The following is a 27669-nucleotide window of genomic DNA, read 5'->3' on the forward strand; positions in this document are numbered from 1 at the left end:
AAAACCAGTGAAAACCATGGACTGAAAGAAATATTTGCTAATGAAATCCCCAGAAAATCCCAGCACAGGCCAGACTGTGCTTAACTCAAGGCTAAACTAACTTAACTGATCAGATGTGCTGTCAAGCATTCAAGTTACCCACACAATGGAAACAAATGCTTACCACTGATCAAGTGACTGTGGCTGACAGTACAAATCTTGCCTCTTCAACCCTTTTTCTTATTTCCAGTTTAATGTTATTCCTGGCCAGTTTAAGCCAAAATTGTCTTTGTTTTCATTAATTAGCAGAAGAAATGCACGTACATCCTGTCAAACTCTGTGACCAAAAATTAGATTTAAGGGACATAAAGGAAGAAAAAGGAAATCTAAAACTCCAAAGGGACAAGAATGTTGGGTCTTTCACTTGGTAAATATAAATTGGCTTATTGACTTTACTAGAATTACAGGGGCATATGCAAGAAAGATGTTGGTTCAATCTATGCATCTTTTAAAAGCCTTGTTGGGCCTTTCTCTTCCCTCTACCAAATGCCACCTAACAAACTAGGCATCGAGAAGTGAAATTATTTATCCAATGTCAACAGAGGTTGTAGAAAGGAAAGTTTGTAGAGGAACTTGGAGCTCAGGTCTTCCCACCCCCACAGTCCATCACCTAGTTACATAAAGGCTTTGCCTATCCTGAAAATAGCTCACAGTATTATGTCTGGGTCAGAAAAGCAGCTGAGTATTTTGGTTTTAATTTTCTACAAAATGATTAATTGAAAATGAGGGCTAGTTCCTTTCCCACGGAAAGGAGATGACAGGTGTCATTGCTTTCTCATTTATATGATGAAATAATAGCTGCCTTAATTTTAGTCAAGATGCATTCATAACTAAGCTACAAAGAGATATTTTGGTGATCACGGTGCATGCTTCCTCACCCTTCCAACCCTCTGTACCCAACTCCTTCAAGATACAAGCCCCATGGCCATCCCTGCCTGAGGATCTTTCAACCCTGTAGTCTTCTAGCCTCCATCCATGCACATTTCTTGCACCGTACCTGCATAGTGTCTGAATTCAGTGCTGTTGCACACAACCTAATATAGCTATTCCTTAACTCCAGCCCTCACTACTCCTGGGCACAGTTCCCATAGGTCTTTTGTTGTACCTGCCAACCTTCAGCAGATGCTTAGGTTACCCAGGCACATATGTTTAGGAACCTGAATCCATCCTATGAAAAAAATTCTTAAAGGAACTTAGGATTGTTTCACCAATATTATCTTTCGAGGAATATCAGGTGCTTACACAAAAATCTTTGCAAATCTCACCCTGAGGTCTGTCCCAGCCCAAGTTTTCTACTCTGGTAGGCTTTGGATCTTGTCCTAGGTTTAGTTGAAAAAGAAAACAAAATCATTATTTTTTTTTTCTTCTTTTCAATGTACTAAGTATAGATGTGTAAACAAAATCCTCGGCTAGATAAAGATAGCAGCACACAGATGGCATAAAAAACAAAGCATTTAGCAAGCTCTGAGACAGGCTGTACCCATATATACTTTGTATTACAGCTTGTTGCCAGCTAATATATTTCCCCAACAGTTAAAATCTCACTCAACCTTCTAAATTGTCTCACTTTATTAGTGAATAAATATTACAAATAGGTCTCTCTGACTCTTCTATGAAATCTGAGTGTTTTTTTGTCCTAAAATATTTACATTTTATTTTGTGGGCAAGTGGTTTCCTGCTTTCAAAACACTTCGCGGGATGCCTCCCCTTCCTGACACATGCATTCATCCAGTATGCACACTTGTTAGACCCGAGAATGTGGGGACTAGGGCTGCTGAGGTAGCAGATGTTTTTCTGTCTGACTCTCTTCTGCCAGATAAATGTCGTTATCCAGAGTACATTCGGGATTAGATGAGGGAGAGAGCATTCCTTCTAGGCTTTCCCAAACTGCCAAGCTAAATTCTCCTATTCACCAACTACACTAGCTATGCTTTTATTTGTGCAAGGCAGACAAAAATGGTGTTCAGAGAAAGGCCTAGTTCTCTAAGCCTGTATTTAAAAAAAAAATCTTGACATTTTAATGCCAATTTTTTAATTAAAAAAATTATACTTACATTGTGAATGTTTAATATTTTAACTTTCCAGATTTTAATTAATGGAAGCTAAAAGCAGGACACTCAAGATTTTTATAATGAAAAATAAATACATATCAGATCTTTTTTTAATATACATATTACAGGTTTTGCTATTTCCTGTTTATTCTCTTCCCAGCCCATTCTCTATGGTAAATTGGGAAACATTTCAGTAAAAGAGGAAGGAAAAAAAGCAGGAAAGGGGCAAGGAGAACTGAAAGCCAAAAAGGGAAAAATTGGAAAACTGGCAATATACTCTGTGTATTTGATATACAAAAATATTAACATTTCTTTTAAAAAAGTTACAGAAAAAACTGAGAACATGTGAAACATCAATACTTTTTTAAACATGTCATTTTTTCTCCAAAAGCTCCAGGAGCTTAGAAAAAGCTGGTAGGATGCCATTATTTTAAAAATGTAAATGGGATTAGTTGCATAATTACAGGTCTGTCAGGTTCACATTGATCCTGGGCAAAATACTAGAACAGTGGTACAAGACTCAATAAAGAATTAACAAAAGTTGAAATAATTAATGCCAATTAACAGTTTTATGAAAAATAGATGTGATACCCTTCTATGATATTATGGGTTCCATTAATAAATGTAGCAGATTTGGGTAAGGCATTTCACTTGGTATCATGCAACCACTTAGTTAAGAACAATGTACAATCAACACAGTATGTGTTCAGTGGATATACAATGTGCTAATTTATATTTCTGAATGATTATAAGCATTCATCATTAAACAGTGTAAAATAACATAACAAAAGATTGAGAATACTGCACCAGCCCAGCAGTCCATGTAGCCCAGCGTCTTTCCTCCCAACAGTGGTCAGGAGCAAACAGCCCAGCTCCTCCTGGGTCTGCATGACTCTGCAGGACTCATTTTTGGATCAGTACTAATGACAATTTTTGAACAGTGACTTGTGAGAAAACATAAATCTATCACTGACACAGTGCAGATAATGCAAAGATTGGGGGATTGGCGAATTATTCAGTGGACACATTTTTAATACATGAAGTTTAGAAAAGGAGTACAACAAATTCTGTGTTTCAGTATGGTCAGATCTGAAATCACACATCTAGGAACAAAGGTATTCCTGTGCATGGGATTGAAAGCTTTGTCTCAGAAAAATAGTTTCTGGGACAGGCTTTGAGTTTTTGGTGGCAACAAAATGAACATGAGGTATCAATGAAATGCCATGATCAAAAGGTATAGCAAGACCTGAAGCTAAAGACAAAACATGAGTTGAGAAAAAGTAGGGTATCCACACTATGCTGTAACTGGAATCCTATGACGAATTTGGACTTGAAATTCAAGGAGGATATTGAAAAATTGAAGAATGAGTTCACTGGAAGATGAGCCTTACAATGAAAGACACAAAGAACTCAATAGTATATTTAAGAGCAGATTGAGGGGATTTGTAACGGACTCACCATCACTGGTAATTCTAAAGTCCAGATTGGATTTTTTTCCCCTGAAAGTTATATTCTCCTACACATAGGAGTTAAATCTGGGTGCCTCATCAATGCTAAGGCAAGATAAACTCAGTATGTCAATGAGTTTGTTTTATGAAATGGATATAGGCATTTAGAAATCAAGTCTATACTTTTTAAATTCTGTTACATTTCTTCACTCGGTCCTGATAATTAGCTGATACTCTGCAGCAGAAAGGAAAGGAGTGAAAAAGAAAAGTAAATGAGGTGATGATGTAAGATGGGAAGTGGTCCAGAAGGGAAGAGAAAGGGAAGAAACTTAACTTTTTTGCCAAATCTTACCTAAATTGTACAACTGTATACTTTTTTTTTTGACATGTACATAGTAAAAGCATTTACCTTCTCCCTCTTGTTACACAGACATAACTTTCCCAAACACATGCATTCACTGCCTTCTTCAGGACTAAAGTGTTCCTCATTAATCTCTAGCTTTTTGGAGGTTATCGCTTCATCTATTTCTTGCTTATCTCCATTCTGGAACTCAATTATAATGACCACATTGGCATGCCATGAATCATGCAGGCAGAACACAAATCAATGTAACTGGTACACTTAGTTATAGTGGATGTTACAGAGAATAGAGCTAGTGAAAATCCATGAACAATTTCCAAAAAGGGGGTGGGGAAAAGAGAGTCACATTTCCCTTCTAGAGACCCTTTTCCCAGTATGGGAAATTGCTGTAATAATCTTTTCTCAGGCTTGAGATGAAACTGTAGTCCTTTACAGTGCATTGCCTAGGGATGGCTTTTGATGCAAAATAGTTAATAATAACAATAATAATCGTCATGCTTAATTAATTATTGGATGGGATTGATTCCAGATGAGATAGGAGAATTCAAGTCCCAAATCAAAAATGTCCTTGAAGTGCTGCCCAAAAGTACACCTATAGTCCCTTGGGATAGCATTGGTGCTACGCAGATGATTTAAGGTACAAAAGCATTTCAGGATCAATTACTACTGGACGAGAGATGAACTCAAAGAACTACTTAACATTAAGATCAGACTTTGTCCCCTTACTGGAATGGTTCTGAACAGCCTCAATGAAGTTGATAATATAATCCTCCAGCATAAGACCATGCTTTATTACTTTGCTGAGGGAGTTGCTGACAGTATTAGTGGAACAGAAGTATGGTTTTCAAAAGGAAAGCTGAGTTGATAAAACAGAAATTATTTTCCTTCTTATTCTCTCACCTGCTGGAACAGTTGGAGAATTTTTGAACCAAAATTGTTGTCATTTTTATTTTTACTTGTAAGAAGTGAATTTTAAATCTTTTTATTTGGGTGGTAAAAAAAAAAAAATAATCCTTCTGCACACTCAGAAACCCAGCCTAACTTTTCCAAGAATCAGTCAAATATTTTTATTACATTCCTCAAGTCTCCTTTAAAATAATTGATTAGACAATAAACATAAAAAGTACATTAATTATAATGTGAGAAAAATTTTACCTCAACCTCCAACTTGACACATTTTTCTTCCACAAAAGCTGCTAAATTGCTATGAAACAATTTGATACTCCTTGTAATAAATTTCTAAACCTAAGCTGTGTAGATATAAAATGACAAATTTAACTGCATTTATATTAAAGCAATTTTCTGCCCATCAGAGAGATGAGAAAATTAATATGTAAACCATTAACTTATAGTCAGAAACTCTGTGCACTGCAACTGAAATAAGGATTTTTGGATGTTATCACTTACATTTTATTGCTTTCTCAAAAGGAAAATGCTTACCAAAAATTACAATCACTACATTTAAAGCAGGCTCATTAGAAGAATATATACTTTGAGGGAAATCATCCATGAATTATGGGGCAGTCATGTTTACAAACACTCAATCTTTTTTTTTTTTTTTTATTTGTTTCACTAGCCTGCAAGCAGCTCAGTGCATTTCCAGTGCAGCAGTCAGCAAACACTGGTACACAATATAGTGTTAATGCTCTGTCATGACCCTTGCTGTTGACCAAAATAAAGTTGACTTGGAGAAATTAAACATATTATTTTAGAAGCCTGATGTGTTCATCTTTTCTGCATGAAAAGCAGGTTTGTTTCTTCTCTGTGCCAATCCTCCCTCAGCCTTCATCCTTTCTCCATGCCATGGCATTCTCGTTGGCCTTAGCTTTCTCTTGGGTCTCATGCATGCAGCACCACCTTCCTTAGGAGCTTGACACGACTCCTAATGAATCAGAAGCCCCTTGCCCTGAGCATCCGCCAGCCTAGCTTACGTCTCAGGGCTGCAACTGTAGATCATTATAGCTTTCTCACCCTGTTTCACTCATAAGGGAAGATCCAGCCTTTCCTGGCCTTGCTCACTACGCACCTGCCCTCCTTCTTCCAGTTTTTGTTGCCACTTCAGCATGCTGGCAGTGAAGCAGGCGCCCATCTGGAAGGTAGGCAGGTACTCCGTCCTTCCCAGGAACCAATTTTAAATTGGTCCCATGTGTATTAAAGCTGCCCTTAGGTCTACTGCAACTTAATCTAATCAGAAGTCTAGAGCCAGAATGACGTCCCTGAACTCCGGTTATCTTTTCTGTGAAGATAACTTCTCATCCCCGTGTCCTCTCACCCTGCTGCCCGCTCTGTCAGTGGTGACTCTTTTCTCTCCCTTGCAGAAAATCCATCTCACCCTGCTCAACTGCTGTCTTATCTGCCCAAACCAGAAAGGAAAATAATGCTTTAAAATCTTTGGGATCACAGCCACTGCCCTGCTACAAAGTATGCTTGCAGCTAGTCAGCATTAATCTGTCTTCATTGCCAAGTGTCTTCCCTTCTCCACCTCTACTTTGTTTATTCCAGATACTACTCCCTGCCTTTTAACTACAAACCCTCTAAGACAGAAGCAGTCACCAACTACAGAATAGATGGCATCCTACAATACTAAGGGACAGTATGTCACTGAATAGCTTCAAAGGTATAAGAACAAGTTGCCACCTTTCCTTCTCTGCTCCCCCCAGGAGGATGTTGCTTCTTTGTGGAGAAGGTTATTTTCCCTCAATACAGCGCCCAGATGTTCTGCACAGCAGGTGAATCATAGAATCATAGAATGATTTGGGTTGGAAGGGACCATTAAAGATCATCTCGTGCCAACCCCCCTGCCATGGGCAAGGACACCTTCCACTAGATCAGGTTGCTCAAAGCCCCATCCAACCTGACTTTGAACAATTCCAATCATGGGGCATCCACAACTTCTCTGGGCAACCTGTTCCAGTGTCTCACCACCCTCATCATAAAAAATTTCTTCCTTATATCTAATCTGAATCTACCCTCTTTCAGTTTAAAACCATTACCCCTTGTCCTGTCACTGCAGACCCTGGTAAAAAGTCTTTCTCCATCTTCCTTATAAGCCCCCTTTATATATTGAAAGGCTGCAATAAGGTCTCCAAAGAGTAGGAGGTCCTCACAGCCAATCCTTCTGCAACTGATGGCCCCAGACAATAGACAGCAAGAAGATATAACCCTCTCCTCTCATCGCCCGTGGCTGAGATTTGAGAACAGTCTGTACAGGTAAGCCTTTTCACATGAAACAATAAGACTAGGCTTGAAAAAGGTGGATAGGTGGAAATCTAGGCACTATCATGGAATAAGAGCTCATTTGCTTTTAAGTAGTTTCTTGTCTCACATCTGGGTATTTTTGCCTTTCTTACAATAATACATAACTTCTATCTCAGTCTGGGAAATCAGACTAAGGAATAGTATTGTAAAGTAAGGAAAAGTTGTGTACTATTCCTTAGTCTGATACTATTTACATAGTGCTTTCTTAGCTAGTAAAATATGCAAAATATACCACTTACTTATTTTAACAACAAGCTTTAGTTCTAAAACACACAGCCATAGGCTGAGTCTTACCTTCTCGTCGTTTGTGGCCTGATTAATGAACTCTAGGTTTTCCATTTACAGATTATAAAGACACTGCACTGTTCAAGTGTGTGCATTCTTTATTGAAGCATTTAATGGAAAAAAAACCCAACATGATATATTTGGATCTGTCACAAAGGCCACTTTGACCCACTCACTTCCTCATGAAAATACCCCTTGGCACAAAGGTAAATTAACAAGCCCAGAAATACTTGTGGGAAACATTTCTTACACTGATCAGCTGGGGCATTGATCTACCTTGGGGTGAGGGGAATGGGAATTCCAGCAGGATTAAGTGAAGCAGTATTTTTTTTTCTGGAAGGACTGGGCAGAATAAGATGAATAGCTAAGGAATTATAAATGTGTATTGTCCTGTTCCTCAAGACTTTGAAATATTGCAGCTGTGTCCAAATCTAAGTTCTCTTCTGTTGTAACACATGGACACTGAAAAGTACAAACCAGAAAGGTCTTTTTTTTTTCCTGGTGTTTGAGGGTACATAGACTTGGACTAGCCTTCAGAAAGATGGAAATCTCCTGGGATTCACATGTTTTTCCTGTCCTTGTGACATTGTCTTGGATCCATTGTTTGCAGGTACACATTACCTGTGCCTTTGAGGTTCTCTTGAGACTGTTTCAACATGCTTAAAGTGAAAGCAATGGACTTTTCTCTTATTTCGCTGCTATTGCTGCACTTGAGCCGAGTAAAGGATTGTATTCTCATTGACTAAATTGAATACACGATCACAGAAGTGCAAAATGAGCAAACACTAACGGAATTGATTTCACATCAGTCAAACGACATTGCTTGAGTTGGATTACAACCTGCTGACCTGATGGCCCTGGCTCTCTTCCCTCAATTGCCAACTTCAGCCATCCTGGAAGGTGTTTCTCTGACTTTACCATCAGATTCCACTGTTAACACAGTACTTCTCTGCAAGTCACAAGTTTTTGGTAATTTCTCTTTTTTTTTTTAGTTCAAGGCTGTTTTCAACTGAAAAAAATACACAGCATTTGTTGCAAATGCATTATCTAAAATCATATATCACAAATGACATTAGTTTTTCATAGAGAAGGCCTGTGTTGTGTCCCAAACATGTTTTGTCAATGCTGGGGTCCTGTCTGCAAATGCACAAATATCCTCTTTTATCTGCTGGGGAGTCTTAACTCCTAGAGCCACTGCTGTCACAGCCTTATCAATGTTACCTCAATATAAGACTTTGTAGTATTGGCAGAGAGTGAGAAATTACAGTAGCTGGCGCAATAAATCCTCACTGCAGGATAAACACAAAAAAGCCCTGCTAATATCACCCTTTCTTACACCAGTTGGATGTGGGATGCCTGAATGGGAGAGAGAAGAAAGGATCAGTCCCTTACCAGACCCCTATCGACAGCATGTCCATTACTCCCTACAAACTTAATCAGGTCCTGTGGCAACACTTTACCTACCTGCAAACATGATCCCCACAAGAGGCTATTCAGTGTGTGTGGTAGCTGCAAACTATCCCACTATTTACATTGAATTGCAGAACCGTGAAGCAGAGCAGAGGAGCTTGACACAGGAGATAGATGAGTTATACAAATATGATTTCTCCCCCCCACAAATGAAGGCAGCAAATTCAGCTGCAATATGCAGCATCAGGATATTTATTGCTTGCAGGTGTTCATGAAAATATATGAGAATCCCATGAGGTTCACAGATTTTAGAAGGAATTATTGTGCACCTGGAAATTTGTCCTGCAAAGTGTGGTATTTGTTTCCTGTTGTTATTTGCTGTCCGTTCTTTTCTAGTCACCATGCATTATTCATGGTTGTAGTTGTAGCAGAGCCAAATTCTACAGATACTCTTCATCAACAAGAGGGAACAATTCAGATAGATAGATAGAAAATCCTCCTTGGGAAAGGATGACTTGTTTGTTTAAGAGATCCAGTACAGAGTGAATTTACCTTCTTGAGTTTTTCTTTTAAAGCTAAATTTCTGTAACCTACCTCCAGCAAAAAAAAGGAAGGAAAGCAAAGCCAGTAGCTTTAATATCTTTGCCATGTGGAACATAAAGCTGCCTTTGTACTAGGTCTGTTGTGCTAAGCCAACCCTTTTACAAAGACTTCAGGAAGCTGTGTACAATTCCCTTTCCTTGGAAGATTCTGAGAAAAATACAAACTCTTTTACACAAAGTGCCTGCTTCCCTCTCTTTGCTGAGGAAGTAGAAACAGGAAAACATGCCCAGGTGAGCCCTTCCTCACACATCAAGGATCCAAACAATTCACAAACACCATGCAGGCCAGTTCTGTTAGCATAACACACTGTGGGGTAGGTCACGAGGCTTATTATAAGACACTTAAATGCCAAAAGCTATGGTAAAAAATATGACAGAATATACAGATGGTCCCCCTGACACATATTTTAGTCAGATGCAAGGATTCACAACAGATCCTCAGGGGTGTGCAAGAGGTGCAACTGTTAGTGTAGTCAGAGGGACGCCTATCACATACCTGCATTTTGGCTGAGGGATAAACATATTATTTGGATAATTAATTTGGCATGCATCAACTCCCTTCAGCCTTTAGGAAAAGAGGTGATGATGCTCTTGTAGTTGCTTGGCCAGCCAGAATGGAAGCAATTTTGAAAATATTTAAAAATCACAAATCCTTTCCTAAAAGCAGGACAAATTAAAAAAGTATCTGCAAATAGGAGGAAAAAAAAAATTAGATACTATCCAACATTGCTGGTTGACATCATCAAAATACTGAGATTGACACAATTTTTGTCAAGTTGCATTTTCAGAGATAAAAGAATAAACCTCAAAATATTAACAAAACATTTCAGGTTTTTCCTTTTTGTTTTTCAGTACTATCCTGTACTGAAATGTCACCTTTTGAACTGTAATCAAAACCTGAAAATTTTGTGTGAAATAATGTGCATTTTCTTAGTGTTTCTGTAAAATGTACTGCTGCTTTCTTCAATCATATCTAATAGTTCATTGTTTTATTGGGCTTGCATGGCAAGGTTTTGGTAGCAGGGAGGCTGCAGGGGTGGCTTCTGTGAGAAGCTGCTAGAAGCTTCCTCTACGTCTGACAGAGCCAATGCCAGCTGGCTCCAAGATGGACCTGCCGCTGGCCAAGGCTGAGCCAATCAGCGATGGTGGTAGCGCCTCTGGGATAACATATTTAAGAAGGGGGAAAAGTGACTGCACAGCAGCAATTGCAGCCGGAGAGAGGAGTGAGAAGATATGAGAGGAACAACTCCACAGACACCAAGGTCAGTGAAGAAGGAGGGGGAGGAGGTGCTCCAGGCGCCGGAGCAGAGATTCCCCTGCAGCCCGTGGGGAAGACCATGGTGAGGCAGGCTGTCCCCCTGCAGCCCATGGAGGTCCACGGTGGAGCAGATATCCACCTGCAGCCCCTGGAGGACCCCACGCCGGAGCAGGTGGATGCCCAAAGGAGGCTGTGACCCCGTGGGAAGCCCACGCTGGAGCAGGCTCTTGGCAGGACCTGTGGACCCATGGAGAGAGGAGCCCACACTGGAGCAGGTTTGCTGGCAGCACTTGTGACCCCGCGGGGGACCCACGCTGGAGCAGTCTGTTCCTGAAGGACTGCACCCCGTGGAAGGGACCCACACTGGAGCAGTTCGTGAAGAACTGCAGCCCGTGGGACGAAGGGGAGGAGAAGTTGGAGAAGTTCATGGAGGACTGTCTCCCATGGAAAGGACCCCACACTGGAGCAGGGGAAGAGTGTGAGGAGTCCTCCCCCTGAGGAGGAAGGAGCGGCAGAGACAATGTGTGATGAATTGACCGCAACCCCCATTCCCTGTCCCCCTGCACAGCTGTGGGGGAGGAGGTAGAGAACTCAGGACTGAAGTTGTGCCCGGGAAGAAGGGAGGGGTAGGGCGGAAGATGTTTTAAGAGTTGTTTTTGTTTTCTTGTTGTCCTACTCTGAATTGACTGGTAATAAATTGAATTAATTTTTCCCCAAGTCAAGTCTGTTTTGCCCATGACAGTAATTGCTGAGTGATCTCTCCCTGTCCTTATCTCGACCCACGAGCCTTTTGTTATATTTTCTCTCCCGTGTTCAGCTGAGGAGAGGAGTGATAGAGTGGCTTTGGTGGGCACCTGGCATCCAGCCAAGGACAACCCACCACAATTGTTAATCAATCAGTCAACTCTCTACAGTCATGGCTAAAATTGGACTACAGAAGACTGAGAAAATTCTGTATTTCTAACAAAACATTTCCTTTTTAGCATAATAGTAAAATGATTATAATTACAAAATAGAGCTCTTTCACCCTCTTACAGCACAAGAGGAAAAAGACAGCTTGACATAATGGAGGCAAATTATTAATGAAGGAATATAAAGAACTTTTTGCATGCTGGCCTGTCCCAGTGAACAGCGGGGAGTCAAATGCAAAACCAACTAGCATTGCATCAGAGGAGCCTAAGTCCTCGATTTAGCTTCTGTGTTTTCATTCAATTGTATATACCATACCATTTTCTTTGAAATGCTATGTTGTTAACTGTTCAGGCTTGGTCTGAATAAATCTCAGATCCATAAAGAAGATGGTCAGAAACTCTGTCAACGTGTCTACAACAATTCTGCATGGCTCAGCCTGCCCTTCTGTTTCTTTTCCCATCATTTTCATCCCAGGTGTAAAATCTCCTTCCATTTCCCTTTTGGATTAGAGGGGCTGAGTCTGCAGCAGTCTCACCCATCTCCACCTGGATGAGGGAGAACATTTCCATTCACTGGAATTCAACTCCCATTTTCACACACCAGTTTCTCAACTCCTACCTCCTATCCAGTTTCATAACTCATGAGAAAAACAATTGTTCCATGACGACATTTCTGTCACTAGCACAGCAAAATGGGTTGGAGTCCTGTTCACAATTTGTTTTTCAGTCTGTTTGCGAGGGAAAGTTAAGACTGCCTCTGCCTGAGAATACGTGGCAAAGCGACAACTTTAATTTTAAATGCTTTTCACCTCTAGCAGCAGTGCCTTAGCAGTTCTGAGAAAAAAATTATCTAGTGGATGTTTCTGTTTAAAATTTATATTAGAAAACATCCTTTAATACCAGCCCCCAAATTTTCCTCTTGGAATTCCTGCTCCCTGCTAAATGACCATCAGGCACTATTAAAAATCTCTGCCTCTCTTTGCTGTTATTCTTACGATTTAGACAGGGTGATAAGTCTCTCTAGATAGCTTTGCTCTCCTGTCTGGAGAAACAAGTCCAGGCATCCATACTCTGAAACAAATAATGTTTGGACTGAGGCAGCCTTGAAACACACTAGAGGAATTAGATTAATTAGGAAATCAACAGACTTTGAAAAGCTTGCAGTAGAAACCTTTGCCTCTATCCCCATCCCAAGACAAAACCCACAATACACCTAGAAGCTTTGCTGCATTTGAGTGTATATTTATTAGTAGCAATAGAGTATTTCCTTAGCATGCAAATTGAAATTAGGACTGTACTGTGGTAGGTGTAAATATACAGGCAACAGAAACAGATTGTGCAGATTTTCTAATTTAAATAGACAAGACAAAGGTTAAAAAATAAACCAGAACTCAGAAGCACAGAGACTCACTTAGAACACAGGTCAGGAACAGAGCTAGAAACAATCTCAGATGTTTTGGCTTCCAGTCCAGTTATTCTGCTGAATCCTTATTTCTCCTTTAATCTTTTAGACAGAAAATAATAATGATAGTTTTCTTACTCATTAGGGAAAAAAAAACCCACAACCTCACATATTTTTTCATTCCATTTGCTTACATGACTGACCTGATATTTGCATAGCTAAAAACCTCTCCCTCATAAACACTTTATTTCACATGCCTAACTAAGAATTATTTTGTGATAAAATTGTCTAAACTTCCTCATCATTAACTTCTTTAAATTATACTGTCTGAAGATGTTTATGGATTAGCTAAGTAATCTACTGTGGAGCACAAACTGCAAACCAAAGTGAAATTGAGTTCCCAACTGACTGAGAAGGTAATTAATGATTTAACTGCACAACTGTTAGCAGATCTATAATGCAACTTAAAAGCTAATTGAGAACTGTACAGCGAAAGGAAAGAGGAAAGCATAGAGCAGCCACAATACTCCTTTGAGTAGTATTTGGTCAGCCTGCTGTCAGAGAAAGTGGAAAAATAGCTATTCCTACCCCATATAAAAATAAAGACACTGTACAAAAATATGTGCTAGCTTTGAGGAATTGGCATTTTACGATCACCTCATTAAGAGGGCAAGTTTCTACCAGAGCACTGAATTCCACAACTTCCCCTTCTCCCTGGCCAGTAGCATTAACATGCTCCATTTCTCTCCCCACTCATAATGCATCAAAACCCACCCAGCAAACCAGAAAATGCTTTCCGCTGCCATTTTATAGCCCGGTTATCTTAATTAGTCCCAGCTGACTGAGGAAGCCCAGAAATAAGGCAATAGATTGGTTGTGCTTTTACCTGGAGGAACTTTTCCAGATTCATGGCAGCTGCTACAGGACCAACAGCTGTTTAAGGACCAACAGCTCTTTTTCCACCTTATGTCAGAGCAAGGGTTAATCTTTTCACAGTACATGTGAGTATTTAGCATCCTACCACAGCCAAGGAAATGAATAATGATTTAACCTATACAAGGATTTGCTCCACTCCAGCAATGTGCAATCTGGATGGAAGGCCATAGATTAGATTTACCAGAGAAAGCGCATGCCTAAATCTCACTGTCATAGCCCTCAAGCCCTATAACATACATGGCATCCACAGATCCTGAATTTTTAGAGTAATAATTATTAGTAAAGATGCCAAGGCCAAAGTGTGTAAAACTTGGCAGTACCAAAGTGCTGTGTATTTTTCAGTGTGAGGCACTCCTTTCAGCAGCATGTCAGGCTAGCACACATTTTCCACACCTATTTAGTAGTTTGGACACCACTACACAAGATATTTCAGAAGGACTTGTCAATGTTCCCTTTTGTCATGCAGTTATGTAGTTAAAGAGTCACCCAGATGTGATAGGGATCTGTGGTCACTCCAGTTCTCTCTCTGAAAGGACATGAACTGCATCGTCAGCTACTGCCAAGGCAGCTGCCATAACCTGTACCTCACAAGTTGTTCTAAGAGTTCATCTGGGAAAGTGAGAATACATATGTACTAACATTTTCTCCAGTAGAAAAAGGATTTCAGCTTGAATCAATACACTCTGGGTAGCTGTACTACCCAACCTTCCAGTGTCAATCACTGCAGCTCTCTCCAGCCATATTTCATAAGCCAGAGTGGGTGCAAGTGTGTCAGTACAAGAAATGGACCACAGACCTGGTTCCTTTTTGAATGTTGCTGTCTCCCCACAGGTCAGAATAAGGCATATGAGAGTCATGTCTCAGGACTTTCCCTCCTCAGCATGTCCCCTTGGCTCCTTTTGGTGCCTCCCCACTCCCTGTGCTGGCACTGACAGAAACATCCCTTAGCAGAGACTGCTCCCACGGATTTATAGATAACGTTGATTAGGGCTTTGTATTCTATTAAGCAATCAAGCCTCTAAGGATGTGGCCCCTCAGCAATTGTAGATTTACCTGTATTTTTTTTTTACTGTTAGCAGTAAGTTGTTCTCTTTACTGTAGACTTAGCCTGGTTTGAAAATCCCATTATAAACTCCTATGAAAGTGTTACATGTGTCAACAAAGGGACAGGAGCAACAGACAGGTAAGATCCAAGGCCAGTTCTTCAGTAAAGATCCTGTTACTGATCCATTAGTGTGAAATACAAAAGAGACCATCATGTCTTTTAGATATGACAAACAATGTAGCTTTCCTCAAATCTCTCTCAATTTGAAGTAAAAATTTTGGCTTAAGTTCTTCCAAATGAAAGTCCAGTAGAATGAAATGAGTGTGAAAGAGATTAGATGCTATAGGGAATTATTAATCTTTTGTAACCACAAGGTCAGTGAGAATTGGAACTGACTCTGCACCTCAGGTATTTGTATTACCCCTTAATCTCCTTTAATGTCCCCCAACATCCTTTAAATATTTCGCTAAACAAATGGCAGGGGTTCTGTGTCTGATCTGATCTGCATTTGATCCTAGATCATACACATTCCAGTGCTGTCTGTATATAGTTGTACACAGTGTCCAGTAAGTACTTGCTTACTGGCTTCTTCCTCTTGAAATGGGTAAGGCACTGAACTGGCTTTCTGCAATTAGAAGCAGCATTTAAATATTTGTCCTCTAGCCAGGTGACAACTTCTGTGAAGTTGTAGGAAAGAGAACTGCCTGCCTGACATATTTGGTTGAAATTCATCAGTAAGTTCAAAAGGTATTGGGGGTAATGATTCATTAAAAAAAAAACAAACAACAACAAAACCATATGAATAGAGAACACAGCCTTTGAATATCTAAGCTAAAACACTGACTGAAACCCATGCTGGATTGAAATCTTGGCCTTGCTGAAGTCAAAGGTGATTATATTTCAGTCCTGACAGTGTTTCACCTTACCTGTTCTATGAGCCAACCTATGGAATTGTATATCAAAAAGACAGCTATTTGTTTTGGTAGTAAAATAAAAAGAAGATACTAGTAAATCCATCAGTGTTCTTCCCCTCCCTGATGAATATATTCTCCACAGTCCCTGCCTCTGAAAGGTTAGCTGTCTCCTAAAGGCAGGAGCAATGAAATCACAGCGTTCAGCTTCCTGCCTTTCTGTTTCACCTAAAACTGTTTTATTTGGAGGAAAAGGATCCTACATTTCCTAAAATCAGCACTTAGTTGTGTACTTGAGCCCCACAGTTACAAGGTAACCACACCAGGTCTTTGATTAGACCCTAAAGTTTTCAAGCACTGCCTTTTTTGTTATATATCAATACAGTGCCTGACATAACTAAGCCAAAGGCTTTCCATGCTCTAACGTTGTGTATAAATAAATAAATAAAAATTAATATTACCAAAATGTCCCATGCAGAACAATTTGAAGAATCAGAGCAATAGTGGTTTTCATTTTTCCTTGTTTCAATCCATTTTGCAAGCCAGAATTACATAGCTGAAGAGAATGCAGAGAGAGCCTGTAAAAAGACAGATTGGCTAAAGGTACAGGTTGTTAATCCTCTAGAAATGGCCTGTTATCACAGTTAAATCCCTCTCTTCAGAAAAAAAGAGAAAGAGAACAAGAGAGCAACTCCTGTGCTTATGTTTGTGTTAATTTATTGTTGTTTAATTGTCATCTTGCAATACAAGTAATGCTTTCTACCCAGGACATTCGCAGGAGATAAAAAAGGGTCTTCACCTCCCCCGGTCCCTTATGATCTGTGTCCTGACCAGAGCTGCTGAAATGTAACAGGTTTTTAAATAAATCAATTTTAATTTTAATGCAGCTTGTTCAAAGCTTAGAAATGCTGTTGCTGCCGCACAGGGGGAAGGAGAGCTAAGGAGGATACAATCTAGTCAGAAATACTCCCTTTTGTACTTTTCTTGTTGGCAGTGTGATTTTTAGATAAAGGAAGAAATCTTGCTTGCTCTGTTTGGAGCAAGGCCATTGAAGAGAAGGAGAAATATTCTGCAGATCCCTGTCAAGAGAATAAGAAACAGTTTCATCACCTGCAGACTTCTGAGTCCCTCTAAACAGTCGAGGTGAGGGTTTGCAGCAGCAATATACTATCAAGGCATGTTATAGGTATCTTAGAGCTATCAGCACATATAGATGAATGTAACAATACCTGTAGAAATTAGCAGAGGTGCCTATATAGGCTAGTAGTTATGAGAAAGCTACTGATGTGTCAGGCTGTTATTAACTGTGTACTAGAACGTCTATTCTGAATTTAAGATTTCACTAACTACTTACAACCCTCTCCTTAATGTGAAGTGTGGAGTGATAGTATGCATAAATGGCATCTGTACAGTGAAGATATATAATCAACAGAATTGAGATGATGTTCACAGTGAGTTGGGATCTCGATGTATGAGATAGTCAAACTTCTTGGATGTCTTACACGTACTTTAGATCACAGTTCAGCAACTGAAATCATCTTCCACATCCTGACAAGTCCTGGCTCTTATTTATAATCTTTGATGTACCTAAATATCAACACAGTGTTGTTGTAGTTACTCTAGGAAAGCTGTGTGTAGCACTTGGTCATGCTGGGTCAGAGAATGTTATTCAACAATCAGAAGCAAAACACTGGCAAAAGGAAATCAACTTTCTTATGTGCTGCTAATGCCTCAGCTCAGAGGAAAACCAGTTAAAATGTCCATTTCAATTACATCAGGTATGTACATAACTGCTTTGCTAAAGAGGAATAAATACAGGCACGTGCCTTGGCACTTCGCTGAATCTAGGCCTGATATAGCATTTCTCCTTTTAAACAGGCATTGGGAACAATATGTTCTTATGATATTAATATAACCCATCTGCCAGTTGCATAAAGGCTGGCAAATTACCTCATCGTGTTTCATCCTACATTACAAGAAAAAAAGTGAAAAAGAAACCCACCCCCAGTATTACTGGGATGTTGCAAAGCTGTGGAGGAAAAACTTGATGGTTTCAAAGGAACCCTTGCCATGCTCTGAGCACAGACCTGCACTTCTAATTAAATGTACAAATAATCCCAGAATATCAAAAAGTCAGGACAAACAAATCTGTGCAGGCATCAATGGTGACAGTCACAACCGGACTCATGCTGTGCCTGGCTGCACTCTTGGAAACTAGAGCAGACATTCTTCTTGGCCCTAACAGTGACCTGCAGTTTACATTGTCCAAGGAGTGAAGGATTCCCACAACTGTGATAGCCACAGCAAATCATACCTTCTTCCAAGGCAGATTTTTCTAGATCCCAGTATGAAGGCTGCTTCACCCTATTCAGCCCTCCGTAAGGGGACCATGTGCTTTACCCGTAAGGGGTAGAGCTGTGCTGATAAATGGGGATAGGTAAAAAGCAAGCTCTACTTTTGTAATCCTGGGACTAGAAGTGTAAGAAGAGTCCATTCAAATCCACGTACAGAACAACCATATCACCCAGGGCTAATTAGGTCAGATGCAGCACTGCACTAGTGTGCTGGGTTTAGATTCAAACAGGTAATTTCATATGAACTGACTTAGATGCCCTGCTACGATAAGTCTCTCTAAATCATGCTCCACTTTGACTTTGGTCAGGAAAGCCAGGTTTTTTTTCTTTTTTATGTCAGGTTTTCTTGGGGAGAACAAATCTATTTATCTTCTCCATTGCTGTGCCCCAGGGACAGAGAATGACTCTGTTGTGCTTGCAGTTGTAAACAAATCTGAAATGGTACCCAAATTTTGTTCTGCTTCAATAAACATGCAATGGCTGAAGCAATGTTTTGAAATTCAATTCTCTAAAACTGAGTGAAGCTAGCAAGTAAAGGACTGTTTCATATTATTCCCCACGTGGGCTTACATATTATACAGCTATTGATCTAAATAATCTTGGAAAAGCAATGCTGAAATATAACAGAAAAATGTATTTTAATTATATGTATATATTCCATTATGAAGATTTTACATAAGAACATTAGCTGGTATCAAATGTAAACTCATCAGTTTTCAAGGTGAAAAGAAATCATAAATGTTAATCTTGACTGACCACCTGCAGAGTACAAGCCAAAGGCCCTTACACATTTGCAACTAGACCCATAGTTTTTGGCTAAGCTAGATGTTAAGAAAATATATTCAAATAAGATACCTAGTCCTGATGAAAAGATACACAAATAAAAATCTTCCAAATGCCATATAGGGTCATTCCAATGCTTAATTTTCCTGATGTAAAAATAATGATTTAAAATTATTAATTTCAGTAGAGCTATAACAAATAATACCAGCTGTGCTTTTGGCTCAACTCAGGTTTGCTTTGTATTTGATAGGAGTAGTTCTGTTTATTTGTACCAGTTTCACCACTGCTTTCATTACGAGGGCACGAATCCAGTGCAACAATTCTAGAGACAGGGACCTCAATATAGAAGACTATTTAGAAAAACAGATAATAAACTTCTTTCATAAGACTTACACAAACCTGCAATAAAACAAGCAGTAACAATGTTTATGAATATTTTTATTAGGTTTTGTTTTATTTTCTTCCAGGAATTGTTTTAAATTTGAATCACAATCATTCATACCATGGCTCAAAAAGGAACAATATCATGTGAACTGAGAACTGGCTAAAGGATCATAAACAGGAGGTAAGAATAAATAATCATGCATTAAGATGAGACGCTGTATTCAGCAGGAAGAAAGGGATTGGTGTTAGGCCTGCTTTTACTTAACAGCATTATTAATGGTCTTGAAGAAGAAACAAACAGGACATTAATTAAAGTCTGTGGATCCAACTGAATTGAGATGTTTTGCAAACACCATTGAGAAAGGGAAAATTATACAAAGAGAAAGAGACAGATTAGAAAAATGAGCAAGGATCAGCACAGGCTTCACCTTAACTAAATGCAGGTAATGAGGTGAGGGAAAGCAAATTCACACATACATATTCAGTGGATGGAAATTCCCAGAAAGCAAATATCACCATAGACATGATAGATAAAGTGAAATAGAAACAAAAATATATTGCGATAGGACAATAGGAAACAAAACAACAAGACAACCTGAAAAAGGATGTGGCAGTAAGGCCCTGACTCGGGAAAACATTCAACCTTAGCCACAGCTATCGGCAGAGGGAAAAATTCTGGCTTGGATCCACAGTTGTTTGGTTTGCATGAACAAGGGCTTCACATAACAGACCAAAGTAACACACCTGAGACTGACTCTGGAATAATACTACTTTCAGATGCTAGAGATATATTGAGTAAACAACTAGATGGGTATTTGTGGGAAAACACAAAATGAGTCCCTAGCTGTCATTTTTAGAAGAGGTTAAATCATAGAGCTGTCAGTGCTTATTTTTAATCTCACATCAGTGTGCAACAGGTACAGCACATTCCTTTAGTTAATGTATCATCGATTGGCTTATCATTACAATTAATAGTTCCTACTAGTATCTGATAGACATAGAGCCTCCATGCGAATCACACAGAAACTAGACTAATTCCTCACCTCTTACTGCAAAGAGGAAATACCTACAAAACATGGGAAGATTTAGAAATAGAAAAAAATCCAAGATCTTGCAATAATTAAAAGGAGTTAATTGCAAAGTACAAAAGACATTAGAGCCCCAAAACAAGTAGGTTACTACTGTAATTTCGACTTTGCTAGTGAATCCCTCTGAGGATTTGATTAACCCTTACTGAGCAACTCACTAGCTCAGCTCAGAGATCCATCTCAGAGCTATGGCCCCATGAGGTGAAGCGTTAAATATCCAAGTAAAAACAAATGTTTGCATATGAGCAGTGCAAAATCTGTGGAACACTGAAAGGCAATTTTTAATGAACCCTTTAGCTGATCTACCACTAAAACCAAACTAGGCCTTTCGTGTAGGCCTGCACTCCCTTTTCTATGTTCACTGCAGGCTTGACTTCTTTGTCTAGGATAGATTCGCTGATGTAAATATTCATAGGTCCATTGCTATTTCTTTAAGTTATACCATTTTACACTAAGTGAAAAAGATTGTGTAGACAGTGAGGCAAAGCTGGTCTATGGCAAGCTCTACAACCTCTGTCATCTTGATGAGCGATGTGACACGTACACACCAACCACATAACAGGGACACAGATCCTTGCACTGTCAAAATAGCATGAATGAACTTGGATAAGCTGCAGATGTGTCGCACACCTACAGCTGCATTACTAGACCAGAACCTGCATTTTTGTGCACCTTTGGTAAGACAGAATATATCTATGAGATTCAAGAATAATTAGTGGTTGATTACTTGGCACTACTGAAAACCAGACCACATCCTAGTTAATAAAGTTGAAATTACATTCACTGTGGTGTCTAGGCAATCCACATAAAAGTTAGGAATGGAATTAATGGAATTATTAGACACAGAAAAGGAGCATTTAAGGTGAATAACAAGAAAAGTGATAGGTGGCAGATCCATTAGACTGGAGAGTAGTCTCCATTCTGCAGGGAGTGGAAGGATCCTTCATCGCGTGGGTCATTTAAAAATACTCTCAACAAAAGATAGGGAAATATACATGAAGGAGCAATCAATATTTAGTTGGAGACATTATGGCAGCGCAACAAGTGATCTAACTGGTTTATTCTTTCTATAGTTTTTAGGATTGACTGATTTCTCTAGTTGATGTTAGTTTCTGATTTTTAAAATTCTATCAGATGGGTACACTTGTTAATCACCATACAACACAAAATCAATACATACAGAAGGCAAGAAAAAAACAAGAATGAGGAGAATTGCTTGAAAAGCTTAAAAGCATTGAATAAAACCTGAAGGATTTTATTTTCTACCATTACATGTGAACACCTTTACTTTCATAAATCACAATCGGCAACTAGTTTAACAGCAAAAACCTATTGTGACTGACCATAAATGTGCTGGTAAGAGCAACACATGAATATACAGAAAGTAAATATGTATTAGATACATCTGTTTAGCAGCTAGTAACTCCAAGTGGCATGAAAATCATTACGGGAGATTGAATCACATTCTTTCTATGCCCTCCTGATGTAAATCTGGAAGAACGTCCTGCAATTCACTGCGAAACCTCTGTATTTAGTGTGGTACAAGTGTTGAATTTGTAAAACTCTGCTGTGAATGGCTGAAGTATTCCAGTTTCTCAACTGAGCACACAAAAAAAACTGTATTCATTTAAATGCAAGCCACGATAGATTTACAGCTGGAGGAAATGAGAATTATCTTTGAGACTAATGCAAAACAGAAAAAAAATCCAAAGGTAAATTTAAAACAAGAGTACAGCCTTGTTGTGTTTTACCCTCCTTGCCAGGAAGTAATGACTTGCCTGAGATCTTGTGATTGATAAAGTGTTCTTGTGTTGGTTTGATGCTTCTGCTCTGAGAAAAAAAGGAAAATTAATATAAGACTAGCACTGGGTGCAAAGGAAAGGATGTCACTGATAGCATTTTGCAGAGGTCTGTTCCATTAAATACATCCATCGATGATTTGGGAAAGAGAGGGATCCATGAGGTGATAAAGGTTTGCTGATCATTCAGAAATTTTCAGGATAGGAAAGATGAGGGCTGATGGTGAAAAATGGAGAAGGACCTAATGAAACTGGATGACTGAGAAATAAAGTGGTAGATCTAAGTCAGTGTAGATAAATGTAAAGTAATGCACTTAGGGGCATAAATCTTACCTTTACATATAAAAAGACTTCTCTGAGCTGACCATTACTACTCAGAATTGAGATCTTGGTGTTGTAACAGATAATGATGAAAATATCACCTCAGTGCTCAGTAGTAATCAAAAAGCAAATATCGGCAAAAGAATAAAGAACAGAACATAGTATCATGATGACATTTTAAAATTCTCAATTACAACAGGAAGGTTTGATCTGCCACCTCTGAAAGAATATAGCAGCACTATGAAGACATAGAAAGATGATGCAAGAATGGTCAAAACTGTGGAACAGCCACCAAATAAGGAACAGCTACATCCACTTGTCAGCCTAAAAAAGAGCTAATTAAGGAGAGAGGTGATAGAGGGCTACAAAATTACAACTGAAGAGGGCAAATAGGAATAGATTTTCACTGTTTCTGCCAGTAAAGAACTAAAGGATTTCAAACAAAGTCGGGGTACTGAGTTCAAAACAAACAAACAAACTCCAGGTGATTCTTTATTCAGTGCGTAGATAAACTGTGATCCTCCTTACACAGAATATTTTGGATGCTAAATAATTTTTACAGGAGTTTAAGACATGATTGAACACCTTCATGGATCTGAAATCTGTCAAGGGGTATCAAACACAGCTAAGCTGAACATTCTTGGGGAGCAGGAGAATATTCTGAGAAATGTTTGCTCTAGTATTTTATGTCTTCGTAGGTTTGACTTTTACCAGTCACAGATGGATGTTTTGTCTGAGCAAATACTTCTGTTCTTATGTTCTAAGGTCATATAAAAATGGTTTTACCCATAGAGGAAAGCTGAATTATGGAAATTACTGGCTTTTTTCTGGTATTGTGGCATGTGGTAATTTTATTTGCTTAATGTCTGACAGAGCATTCCATATCATTGCCCAGCAAAGCATTTAAGCACATGCTAATTTAAGCCACAGGAACAGGATCTTCTGAGTTTTTATTCAGAAAAAATATGGATGTAAAGGAGACTACATACAGATTAAAACTTTGCACAAGAATGCTTGAAGAACACCTTTTTATAGGGGAATTCAACTATAGCACTCTCAGAAAAAAGGGGAATTGAGGATGGCATAGGTTCTTTTTCATACGTGAAGGCAATCAAAACCTGTAAGCGCTTGACCAGCTCCCCTCCTCCCAAGGTATTAGAAAGCACCTTCATTATCTTGAACAGCCACAGGATCAGATAGATTTGGATAATACATTTGCTGATGACTTTTGCTCTGAATAATACCAGGTTAAAGGTCTCCCAGGAGCTTGAGTAGTCTGCTGGGCTATTATGGTAGAAGCAAGCCAATTTCTTTTGTGGGTTGACCCTATGCAAGAGGTCAGATCACTCCATTAGACTCAATATTAATGACTTCCCTGAGACAGGGGATCAGATTCTCATTTAAAACATTGCCAGTTGGAGGAAGCTCTCCACATAAGTTCAAGTGGGCTGAATCTCAAATCTCTACGTTTGTAACAAGATACCTTAATCATTCTGTTACCAACTTTTTGTCTGCCTGGGAGTTTAGAAGAAAAGAATAAATATAACATTTTAAGGAGATCATAAAATGCACCAAGGTGTGTAGCTGTTACAAGATAATTACATACTCTAGGGGTATAATGAGGGCCATGTACCTTGAAGATATAAGAAATGTGGGTACTTCAGCTGAGTACATTCCTTGGAGTATATAATTCTATGCTGAATATGGTATAATGGACTCTTAAGTGGACAAAAACAGAAAGGCTAAGTGGTTCTGAGCTAAGTATTGTCCCATATTCACACAGATTGGGGTCTTAATTAGTCAGTTAAATTACTTGCTCTCTCCTTTTCATTGGCTTCTGTTAGATGTTGTTTCATCTGCAAGCACAATTTTCATTTTGCTAAGGCTGATCATAACCACAGAAGACTACAAGAACTCACAGTAGTCTAATGTAACCCCCTAATTACCTGAGCACATTAACAAAAGGAATAAAATGTTACTTTACATCAACATCACTAAAGTAATAAAAGCAATATCCCACCAAAAAAAAAAAAAAAAGAGAAAGCAAAGATGAAATAGACATTATCTGTAATGTCAGAGTCATGTATCCATGGTAATAAAATAAAAACATCTATAATGATCTCAAATATCAGATACCATAATTATTCTCTCCTGGTGGGACATCCAGTTTGACAGTTCTTTCAGTCCTCTTCATGATTCTACAACAGTCAAATTCTGATCTCACATGTGCCAGTACAATACATAATATGGCACCAATAGTCTTACACCAGCAGAAAGCAGAAGTAAAACAGAGAGTACCATTCCCATTGCTTCTCCTGCCACCAGCTGTCTCCTATAATCCATTCCCTCATTCTGTAAAGACCTTTGAAAAAGGCCTCTGAGATCTTCATAGTAGTCTGGGGATTAAGATATTAAATTTGCTTGGATGGTTTATTCATCCCTTCAAGCACTCTGGCATCTAGGTTTTTAGTCTCATACAGTTCCTACAGTCTGATTAACTTTGACTAAATATTTGATAAAAAGAATCCTATTGATGGGGGCATATGCTTTTTATTCTACATTTTGCTAACACAAATATATGTACAACCCAAATTTACCATGCTGCATCAGATTCCCAAGATGCAGAGCAATGTATTACACAACTTACATTTGCAAAACTTATTGTAAATACTGTTACCAATACTACTAGTTTTTATGATGGTGTAAATGACATGTCCAGGTCAAACCCCAAAACTTTGTGACATCAGATCTCACATAAAAACAGATGCTCTCTGCTCCTTGGAGTTAACAACATATAAAAAAGAGAGATCTTCTTGGAGCCTTTGGTGGGACCTGTCTCACCTAATTTCACATTCCTTCTAGAGCTTAATACCATTTGGTGTGTTCAGCCAATGGATTCAACACATCTGACGCACATCTGTTTTGGGAATGTATGTCTGGTTTGTGTCTCTCTATTGACCAATTGAAGAAGGATCCTAGACAACCAGCTCAAACTAAATGTCTAGCAGGTATGTAACTAGAAGTCAGTGACTTATCTTGTGACCAAATCCATGTGTTATTATCTGACAAATACCATCAGCTCCTTGGGCCTTTCCAACCATTAAGCTTCAATGACAATGCTCAACTGTGCAACCGCACGCTTTCTCACATACTTAGAGACCAAACTGAGCTCACAGTGCCAGCATGCACTCCTAACTGAATGGACAGAGAAAGCAATATTCCCAAATTGTACTAGGTTGAAACTATTTTTTTATAATTAGACACAAATCAGTATATTTTCTAACAGGACTCCTGGAACAATCTTCTAAACTTAGCCATGTCAATAACATGACCTGAGATGGATGCTTAAGTGCCTAAGTGCAACAACATAAAGAAACTCTTTTTCTTTGTTCAAAGATGTAAAAAGAAGATTTGCTTTTGTATCTTTGCATGTAATTCTATGTTTATTTCTGTACCACATTACATATAAGATGAACTTTATCAGGAGGGAAAACAAGACCCCTTGATATCTAGACATGATTTCCTATCAGTCTGGAGAAACAGAGGATAATATCTGATGTGTCTCATTGCCCGGGGGGTTGGAAATATTAATTTGACTCATAAGGAAGTAATATTACGTGCTAGAAATTTTTAATGCATAATTGGCACTTTTGGACATATGAAATGGTGAAATCACGATCCTGTTCCTAGCGGAACTATCTATTAAGGAGCACATCTGCACCTGCAGACCCAAAGGGTTTCCTTAGATCTCAAATTTTAATTTTGTCTCTCTCTTTTCCAGGAATTCTCTCCAGCCCACTGAGTCATCAATAAATATTCTTGAAGTATACAGAGCTGAAGCATTCAGGGAACACTCAAAAACTTGGCTTGGCTCTCTTTTCATCTCTACTGCTTGTTTTTCTGAAAAGGGAGGATTTGTTCCATTCTTGACAGAATAAATTCATAAGTAACAGTAGGTCGCATTGTTTTATTAAATAGGCGTAGAAAAATCCCTCACAACCATACAATTATTTTCCTTTTCTCAGAAGAAAAGGTCCATACAACTCTCACAACACAGGAACAGTTGTTGAGGTAGCTCCAATGAAGTTGTTCTGATACCTGCCAGGAAAGCGGCCTCCAAACAATTTCTGATTGGTGTTAAGAAAAAAAAAATTGCATTTCAGGAAAAAAAAAAAGCATTTCAATCCAGGATGATTAAAAAATGAGAGATTTCCTATCTAGTGGCTGAATAAACATGACATATTTTATACAGTAATAAATTTAATTGTGTCTCTCTCTTTCCTCCTGATCCAAGGAAGCAGAAATTGTAATATTTCATAATATGATTAATATTGTTCTTACTGTTCTGATCACAGAAGGCTCATCTACTACAATATTGCATTTGTGTCTACAGATAATTGCCTTCCTTCAGAGAGTGGTCTGAATAATAAGCTGGAGTAATTAAAATAAACTGGCATAATTTCAGAGTGTATTGCTACTGTACAAAAGTAACCAGCAGGCACATTTTGGGGAAGTAAACTTCAGTATGACTTATTCACTCACAGATGGCAAAGGCATTTTATAGCATCATAGTTTAATTCCTGGCAGTTGAGAATTCTGCAAAAATTTGCCTGGATATATAGAGTTTGAAGAACGCGAATGAGGAATGTGAGTTGTTAAGTATATGGCTGCACGGATGCATACAGAAAGTTCCCTCCTCTCCAGCACAGAATCATCTGGACATTAACCTGTCAAAGAGCTGTGCAGCCATGTGAGGGACATCTTTTTCTTTAGCTAACATGCCCAGGCTCTGAGCCAGGGTCACAACTGCATGCAGAACTAATACAGATCCATGATTCCTCAACCAGTTTTGGCATAAATCCAGCATAAATGATAGGCTTTAGGCTTATGCTTTCTCATACTCAAGAACTACAGGTGAAATTCTTTCTCTTTAATTTTAGCCTTCTAAAACTTAAGCATCTAGTTACCCAGGCTCTCTGTGACCCATGGATCACGGAGTACACAAAGAGCATGACACAAGCCT

The sequence above is a fragment of the Gymnogyps californianus genome, chromosome 7 (assembly GCF_018139145.2).
Source record: "Gymnogyps californianus isolate 813 chromosome 7, ASM1813914v2, whole genome shotgun sequence".
NCBI classification, from domain to species: domain Eukaryota; kingdom Metazoa; phylum Chordata; class Aves; order Accipitriformes; family Cathartidae; genus Gymnogyps; species Gymnogyps californianus.